At 50.6% G+C, this 8,731-nt stretch overlaps 1 protein-coding gene across 1 annotated transcript in view; it reads right to left on the bottom strand.

Moving 5' to 3' along the window:
• Nucleotides 1-7,975, bottom strand: part of Sema4b (semaphorin 4B) — a 39,863-nt gene extending 31,888 nt beyond the window's left edge. Inside the window, exon 1 of the mRNA XM_021166549.1 lies at nt 7,816-7,975. The gene's annotated coding sequence lies outside the window, so the exon portion shown is untranslated. The remainder of the gene's footprint in view (nt 1-7,815) is intronic.
• Nucleotides 7,976-8,731: the final 756 nt, after the last annotated feature.

The raw sequence follows: 8,731 nt of genomic DNA, 5'->3' as shown, positions 1-8,731 counted from the left end.
AAAAAAAAAAAAAAAAAAGTGGATGGCTCGGAGGAATTACATACAAGGTTGTTTTCTGGCCTCCATACACACATACAAATACACACACATGCCTGTGAATACATGCATAAGATCTACGTGCACACACATATCCATGCATATCCATACACATGCACACACAAGCTTTGTCAAAAAATCAGTTTTTGCTAACTACAGCATTTCCTTCATCTGCTCTGCACCCCAGTTTAGAGCAGTTCCTGATCTATGGCTTACCTGCTCAATTAGCATTTATTCAGAGCCTGAATCTGGGGATCAGTAGCTCCTAACGGGGCAGGAGATTGGTCTGCTCTTGTGTCTTGGCAACAAAGGGCTTGTCTGACGGCTGTGCTCATCCCTCAGGAGAGGAGGCAGGGGCTGATGCAGCCTCTCATGGTTGTTAATTATATCCTGCTCATGTGCTTTGAAAGTATGTCTTATGCCAACTGGGCAGCAAGCCCCTTAGAGAACAGTGCCCGGTCTTCTGTCTTCTGACCCCCTCCCCCATGCCTAGCAAGGCACCCCGGGTAAGAACCACACAGCACTATCTACATGAGGGTCCTGACTTGGCCTGTGCATGGCAGCCTTGCTCCTGTCGGGCTCCACTGTCTTCTGTACGTGTGCTAATGTGGTTTCCTCATGTGCTCTCTCAGACTGGAAAGAACAGAAGGGTGACTGACAAAGAACTGCCTTTGAATTGACTTCCTTTAGGCAAAAGAGTGGTCCCAAGCCAACGATGTGTCTCCTGTTCCCCTCTGCCACGCTTGGATGTAGGCAAGTGTTTTTCTGCCAGATGTCAGTGTTTACAAAGAACTGGGGGGCGGAGGGGGTAGCTTGGAAAGAGTACCAAAAAACAGAACAAGAAAAAAAGTACTACTTTCTCCATGCCCAGCCTACAAGACAAAGTCATCCATAAATTGCTAAGTCAAGTGCTAAGTCCGCCCTCTGTCCACCTGCACTCACAGGCCTTCTTCCTTCCTCCCATTTTGTCTGTCTGTCTGTCTATGCCTCCCCCCACAACCTACACACACACAAACATACACACACTTTTTTCACTAGTGCAAGGATGAGAAATATAATGTTCATAAGAATATATTATAAAGAAGCCCAGATAAGTCTTGAGGTGGTGGTGAACACCTTTAATCCCATCACTTGGGAGGCAGAGGCAGGCGGATTTCTGAGTTGGAGTCCAGCCTGGTCTACAGAGAGAGATCCAAGACAGCCAGAGCTACACAGAGAAATCCTGTCTGGAAAAACCAAGAGGAGGAGGAGGAAGAGAAGCATCAGGCACCCAGACAAACTTGCTGTGTGGTGAGAGACGTCAGAGCCCAGTGGGCACATGCCTCCTAGGCAAATATAGAAACTTTAGAGATGACAGATTCTATATCTTGATGTAGTGTTGGATTTTCAAGTCTTTACAAATGTTAGAATGTACTGAGCTTTTTTAAAAAGATTTATTTATTAATTAATTTATTTATTTAGTATATGTGTGTACACTGTAGCTGTCCTCAGATACTCCAGAAGAGGGCATCAGATTTTTGTTACAGATGGTTGTGAGCCACCATGTGGTTGCTGGGATTTGAACTCAGGACCTTTGGAAGAGCAGTTGGCGCTCTTAACCACTGAGCCATCTCACCAGCCCCTTGTACTGAGCTTTATGATCTTAAGATCTATGCATTTTGCTTTATTTAAGCTCTTTGGTTTTTGATAGTCTCACTTACAAAGGCCAAGGTGGCCTAAAACTTGCTATATAACCCACACTGGCTTTGTACTCTAGATCTTCTGCCTCCGCCTTCTCAAGGCTGGGAGTGTAGGGTGCACCACTGTGTCCCGCTAGAAGCTAGTATTTTATACCTGTTAGCATGGGAGGAAAAAAACCGAGGGAGTAGGGAGCAGACCATGACTGTAGCACCAAGTGGAAGAAACACACACTGACAGAACAGTAGGAGAAAGCCTCAAGAGAAGAGAGAGGCAATAACGGCAAGGAAGACTGAAACCAGAAAATGAACGAACACAGCTGCCTGAGCCTCCCTTCTCGCTGCCACAGAGCCAGCCTATCACAGCCCACACTCGCCCCTCAGCCTCTGCCCAGGTGCACGCAGGAAGATGTCCTTGGGCATGCACGAAACCTGCCAAAGGGCTCTTGCCAGGTCTGCCCCCTCTGACTCCCATCCAGGGGAGCTAGGCGCTGGACTCCCACAGTTACTCTGGAGTTGTAGCTTTGTTTGCGGCCATGCGGGGGAGGAGCCTCCTGCCAAGCCCAGTGGAGCTTGAACCCAAAGGTCCCGCCCACCCTTCCTTGGGCAACATTCAGGCTCCTCCCACCCCTTCCCCCACCACCGCGTACGGACTGGCAGGCTGCCTAGCAAGGTCTCTCAGACGTGGTGAACTGGCTGTGGCCCAGCTCCCTAGGCCCTGGCCCCCTGCCACCATCCCCTCGTAGCCCCGAGCCCTCTTCTTATGCCAACCTGCAGCTGCGGTTCCCCACCCTGCCCTGGTTAGGCACGAGGCTGTGTCTCCTCCCCAGGGGCCAGGCAGCAACTTGGGCTGCAGCAGCAGTACATTTACATGAGGAAGTCACAGCAGCAGACACAGTCCGTGTGTGCTTTTAAATCGTCCAATGATTGCCAGGCCTGAGAGCTGGGCACTTCCTTGGGAAAGGCAGCACCCTCTGCAGTAGAGGGCACCCATCCAGGGTCAGAATCAACACTGCCTTCAGCTCTCTCAGAATGCTTTCCATGGGGTCTGACAACTGCCCCATTTCTTCCCAAACCAGCTTCTCCCTACAGGCCCTTTGCTGTGCTCCCCACTCCCTACCCAGAATATGTGCCCCATTAAATGGTAGAATTCAGTGGTGGAGCATACAGTAGAAAAGAATGCATCACTACCCATTATATACGGGTCCTAAGTGGACCATAGTTAGCTGCTTCTCCTGTGATAGTAATACTATATATAGTCCTTTATGACATGGTTAGGGAACATGACAAGATAGCACCTATAAAGACAGCACACTGTGCAGAGTGAATGCCCCATGTCCCAGGCTGGTATTGCCTCTCCATCTGAAAGGAACCCCATGGCCTCGACAGAGTAAACATCTTAGAAGCCCTTGGAGAAGCCCCTTCCTAATCCTCCCTCAGGTTCAGCTGCCTCCTGCATACGTGGTGCTGAGGCTGCAACTCTCCTGAAGAGAAGGAACCAGCCTGCCCAACCCAAGCCCTGGGCGTGCCTACCATGGCAAGCAGCCCACCATACAGCGCCGCCCCCACTGGGCCTGTTAGGACCTGAGCTGGCCACTCCCTGGGAGGGGATCCCCCCACCCTACAGGGCTGTGGTGCAACCAGCAGGGCTCAGCCTGTCCCTGCCCAGACAGGGTGAAACATGAAGTTGCCACTGTCACTCCTGTGCTCCTTACAGGAGTTCAGGAGGTGCTGTCTGTGACTATAGGCCTGCCCAGTCAGGGGGACAGGGCTGATCCCTGAAACTGACAGGCTGCTCTCAGATAGCTGTAGCTACTCAGGCGGGAAGGCGGGATCCTAGGCCAGGTGGGGAATGGGGTCAGAAGGCTAAGGACCTAGCAGAGGCTCAGCCTCCAGTCCAGCTTAGGAAACCATGTTCTCTACTCAAGATCTCAAGTCAAAGAGCCCGATACAGGCTCATGCTTGTGGTCCTTGAGAGACTGAGGCAGGAGGATACATGTAAATCCCAAGGCCAGCCTAGGTCACAGATTGAGTTCCAGGCCAGCCAGAATCACTTAACAAGACCCTATCTCAAAAGAGTAAAGATTGAAAAATAAAAACTTCTCTTCCAATTTGCCATCAAATTCTTCCCTCTAGATCCACTCTACTCTGACCCCCGGACCTCTTATGAAGGCCAGCGCCATGCCTCAGTCCCCAGGAAACCAAGCTTCCTTCCCAGAGACTTGAGGCTCCCCAGTCCCCTCTTCCTTCCCACAGAAGAGGAGCTCTTTAGCTCCAAATTATCTGTCGTCCTTAATCATCCTGGCTGACACACCTCCCGCACACAGCGTTGCCCTTGGCTGCCATACTGAACCAAGAGAAGCAGGGACAAGTGAGCCTTGGGGGCGTGGTAGAGATGAAGATGGGTTGCTACTGATCCCCCAAAACTCCAACATCAAGCATCAACCTGTCGTGCCAGGGTGGCCATACCATGGAAGCATGCTCACTTGCCATCCTAAAGAAATGCTATCAGGTCACTCACGGGGAGATGGTATAAGCCTCGAGCTTGGCTGGGTCCCTCTGGCAAGACTAGAAAATCCCAGGGATTCCTATTGCCAGATAGAGCTCTGTGAATGAGGCATCCCAGGATCTCTGGGGCTTGGACTCAGCAGGAGGATCCTGGAGTAGGCTATGTGTCGCTCGCTCTCTGTGGCTTTCATAACCCCTTGAGAGAGGAGATGGAGATTTCCATCATGATGCTGTGAGCTTCCAGTTCCTCACCTAGGAATATGACCTTATGCCTTTCACCACCAAGTGGATCTCTGTGAGTTCGAGGCCAGCCTGATCCACAACTTGAGTTCCAGATCCACCAGGGCTACACAGAGAAACCCTGTCTCAGGATGGAAAAACAATGAACCTTGCCTTCTCTCTTTTTCCTTTTCTCTCCCTTTCTTTCTTTCTTTCTTTCTTTCTTTCTTTCTTTCTTTCTTTCTTTCTTTCTTTTTGTTATTGTTGTTGGTGGTGGTGGTAGGACAGGGTCTTACTGTCTCAAACTTGCCTTGAACTTGACCCAGGCAGACCACAAACTAACTACTCTCCTGCCTCAGCCTTCTAAGAGATTGGAATAACAGGTGTGTATCACCACACCCAGTTATAATCATTTCTTTAAAATGTGCTCATCTTCAGAAACAAGGAATTTACAAAATTTTCCCTTATTAGGTAAAGAGAAACCATCCTTCCTTTGGAATAGCTGTGTAATTTCCACATGAAGTGCAAACTGGCTCCACTTTTGATGATACAAGTAGCTGTCTTTCTTTTCTCCCTCCTTCCCCTCCCTCCTCCCATTCAGCTAATACTATTTCTTGTTCACTTGCTGCCTTCTAAGCATGAGTCAAACTGACGGAAAGGACCAAGGTTGCTGCAGACAAGGACTTCATAATTCATCAGAATTCGTAGAATGTTTCTTTGCAGAGACGCCCCATCCTGGACGACATTTCTTTAGACACTTTCCCTCATTCATTCCTTTGTCTCAGACAAAGGTAGTAGCCACAGCAAGCCTGGCAGAACTCCAGACTGACTCCCAAGCTGCACAGACTAGATCCTGCTGTTTTCAACCCATTTCCGGAGTTGCTGCCCTGGGCTCCTTCTGCCCTTGGCTCGGATTTCCATTAAGGCACTCATTACGCACAGTAAAGCACTCATTTACGAGCCTCACCCCTCTCTTCCCTACCCTTCCACGAGCTCCTTGATTGCACAGACCAGACCTGCCTACCTCAGGTTTTTTAAATGTCCAGCCCCAGGGCAGAGCTTGGAACCAGGAGGCACCCAGTAAATGTCCACTAAATGAACAAATGGGCTTTCTGCTCTTGCTGAAGCTCTCAAATCATCCCCAAGTGATTCATTCCAGTGTTCCTTCCCAGATCCTTTCCCTGCACACCCACACCTTTCTCTTTTCATTTCAAAGAATGTGTGAATAAGAAAAGGCACCAAAGAGGGGCCAAAGGCTCCAGCTCCCTGCCTTAGGGCAGCTCAGGGTTTTCTCAGCAGTTTTGTTTTCTTCACAAGAGATGCTTTGCTGGAGGATGTCTGAATGCTTGGCTCCCGCCAGATGCTACTTTAAATTGAGGGTCCCCGGGCTTGGGGGTGGGGGATGTAGCTCAGTCAGTAAGAATGCTTACTCATCACGCACAAAGCCCTGGGTTGGATTCCCAGCACTGCGTGAACCAAGTCACAGCACCCAGGAACTGGAGGCAGGAAAGCCAAAAGTTTAAAGTCATCCTTGGTGACATAGGTATTTCAAGGCCAGCCTGAGCAACAGGATACCAAAATGCATATAATGACTTATGATGAACATAAGACATATACAATAAAACTATGATGAGAACACTGCAGATGACCTGAAGATGTCGGGAAATGCAGGGGCTTGCCTCAGGCAGAGCTGAAAGTTTTCCTGCTGCATAGGTGTTGTGCTTTGGGGCTTGAGACAAGATCTCATGTATCCCAGGCTGGCTTCCAACTTCTTGTGTCTGTGGATGACCTTGAACTCTTTCTTAATCTTCCTGCTTCCACTTCTGAAGTGCAAGTATAGATGTGTGCCACACAAACCCAGCCCCCTCACTATCATCATCATTATTATCATTAATTTCCCTTGGCTCTGGAGATTAAGTCTAGGGCCTTACACATGCTACTAAACATTGTGTTCTACCTCTAAGCTAGCCTGGCCCCACCTCCATCTTTTTTTTTTTTTTTTTGGTTTTTTGAGACAGGGTTTCTCTATTTAGTCCTGGCTGTCCTGGAACTCACTTTGTAGACCAGGCTGGCCTTGAACTCAGAAATCCGCCTGCCTCTGCCTCCCAAGTGCTGGGATTAAAGGCCACCACCGCCCGGCTTTCCATCACTTTTTAAACATTTATTTATTTATATGGGAGGGAGTAAGTGTGTGTGTGATGCATTCAGAGGTCAGAGGACAACTAGAAGTTCATTCTCTCCTTCCACCCGACATAGGTCACCAGACTTGAAGACAGGCACCTTTATCCCATAAGCCACTCAGCCACACACACCCAACTCCATCTTTAGATCACTTGCCTCTAAGAGCTCAAGACCGTAAATGCAAAAAGATATATAACTCCTATTTCTGAGCTCGGGGGGGGGGGGGAATCATTCTCAGCCACAGCCTAGGAGTTGACTCAAGGCGTCAAGAGTCAGAGTTCAAATCCTGCCCCTTCCACCAATTCACTGAATCACCTGGGGATAACTGAGTGCCTCTGGGTCCAGCTTCCCCTGAGAAAATGAAGGGAAGGCAAACTGTGATTTCTAAATCCCCTGTTCCAAAGCATCCAGTTCTTCCTGCAGTTGACAGTTACGAGATTTGCTGATTTGTTTATTTACTGTGTGTTTGTTTGTGTGTGTGACGGCCGTATGCGCGTGCCACGCTGCACAGGTGGCGGTCAGAGAACTATGTGTGGGAGTCAGTGTTCTCTTTCTACCATCTGTGTCCTGGAAACGGAACTCAGGACCTTGGGCTTGGCCACAAGCTCCCATCCACGGAGCTATCTCACCAGCCTTTCCGGTGATTCTTAAAAAAACATATTCACATGACAGGTGAAATGACTGTGAACAGAGGTTGGATGACCTTTCCGAAGTAATCCAAACCTCCTGAACCTCTGTTCTAGTCTACTAGAACAGCTAAGGAGAGGCAAAAGACCTCGTTCCCAGGACCCCAACTTTCTCCCCCTCCTGGCCCTTTAATCCACCTTGTTGTTCAGAGAGAAGAAAGAAGCCATGACAAAAGCCCTAACTCGGAGGTCACAACCGCAGACGTTCAGAGGAGGGGCTCGAGGCCTTTTTCCTAGTGATTTTCCTCTGGGCTCAGGGAGTAGGGGGCGGTGTTAAAAGACACTGTTAAAGGATTCGCGCAGAGGCCCCCGGTGGCCATGGGAACGTGGGCCCAACCTCCTAGGCTGCCATGGCAACAGGCTCCCCCACTGGCCCCGGCTGGTGCCCATCAGAGCATGCAGGTGGCGCCCTCTTAGGAGAGAGGGGCGGAAGGTGGGGGGCGACGGCGGAGGCCAGGGCCTGTCCAATCACCCTCAGACCCTGGTTCCCACCTCGTTCGGTCCCCTACCTGGAAGGAGTTACGTCCCACGATAGGACTACCTCCGCTCGGCCCCGAAGTCCGAGGAGTCCGATAGGATTCCAACTGGCCGGCCGGTCGTCGTCCCTGGGGACCCGGAGTGTCCGGTGAACACCCTGCGTCCTACGCGCGGTGTCCCCGGAAATGCTGGGCAGCTTCCAAGCCCCGCCCCGCTCCGCCTGCTCGCGTTTTCGGGAATTGTCCAAAGGCGCCTTCCTCGGCTCCGCTGCCACTGCTCCGCGGTCCCCTAGCCCGATTCCAACAGCTCTGGATACGATGCTACCCACGTCGGACCAGGGCCTCCCACCGTATCACATACAGTCCACGTAGGCCGAAGTCCACTGTGCTGCACCCTCTCTGACCTTGGCATGTTCAGCCTCGCTGGTGGGTGGTCTCCCTGGAATCCACTCCTACCCAGAGTTGGAATCCAGGTCCCCTATGAACTGAACTGGCTGTGTTCGCTAGGGCAAGTGTCTTAACCTCTCTGAGCCTTAGTTCACCTGTAAAGTGGGCATGAAACCAACAGGGACCTCATAGCGTCGTGATGAGAAGCAAACACCTGGCATTTAGTCAACCCTCAATAATGGTAGTATTGTTTACAGTGGAGGAGAGAGAGTGAGAGAGAGAGAGAGAGAGAGAGAGAGAGAGGCAGCTCTCTGCCTCTGAAACCATTCACGGCTCCTCCCATAAACCTGCGACCCATGGCGAGTAGGGAAGAGTTAAAAGAAGAGATAGGAGTATAAATATAAACTGCGTCTATCAAGTGACCTTGGCCCGTCCCTCTCCAGCCCTTGTATCCCGCTGCTATCTTCCAGAAAAGGACAGCAGCTTTCTGGGCGGTTCCTGAAACAACCAGTTCTGGGCTTGTCAGTGGCTGAGCTGGCCAGAGCTGGCTGGTTTAGAGAGC

This window comes from Mus caroli, chromosome 7, assembly GCF_900094665.2.
Source record: "Mus caroli chromosome 7, CAROLI_EIJ_v1.1, whole genome shotgun sequence".
NCBI lineage: Eukaryota > Metazoa > Chordata > Mammalia > Rodentia > Muridae > Mus > Mus caroli.
The sequence above is the reverse complement of the archived record's forward strand: the minus strand, read 5'-3'. Positions and strand labels throughout refer to the sequence as shown.